The 362-nt window shown below is 34.5% G+C and overlaps 1 protein-coding gene across 2 annotated transcripts in view; it reads right to left on the bottom strand.

Annotated features, from left to right (window-relative positions):
- Positions 1–362, bottom strand: part of LOC119588776 (protein Gawky-like) — a gene marked incomplete in the record, with an annotated part of 110,804 nt that overhangs the window by 37,342 nt on the left and 73,100 nt on the right.

Here is a 362-nt window from a genome sequence, read left to right as displayed (position 1 = left end):
GTCTGTAGTTTTGAATGTATATATTTAATCAGCTTATGCTATGTATAAAAAAAAGCAATCCTGCATCTCTTCATGCTTGTTCTACAAAAACAGATGCCAGATCCTACCATTAAAAAAAAAATCTGTAACATCACCATTACTACAAAAAATGGAATAATGTTTCGCAAAATTCAGGTCACATCTGTAACACACATATGATGATCTGATCTCATGTCCCTGACCTCTGAAACATGAAGGAAAGCATATAAAAAGAGAAGGAGAGAGGTAGAGCAAAAATAAAGTATATGAACTTTCCCGGACTCCAAAAGGAAAACACTACTACTTTTGCCCCAACTGTGGTGCTATAAAGAACTTTTGCATTG

This window comes from Penaeus monodon, chromosome 24 (genome assembly GCF_015228065.2).
Source record: "Penaeus monodon isolate SGIC_2016 chromosome 24, NSTDA_Pmon_1, whole genome shotgun sequence".
NCBI lineage: Eukaryota > Metazoa > Arthropoda > Malacostraca > Decapoda > Penaeidae > Penaeus > Penaeus monodon.
Note: the sequence above shows the minus strand (reverse complement) of the source record. Positions and strands in the feature narration are given on the sequence as shown.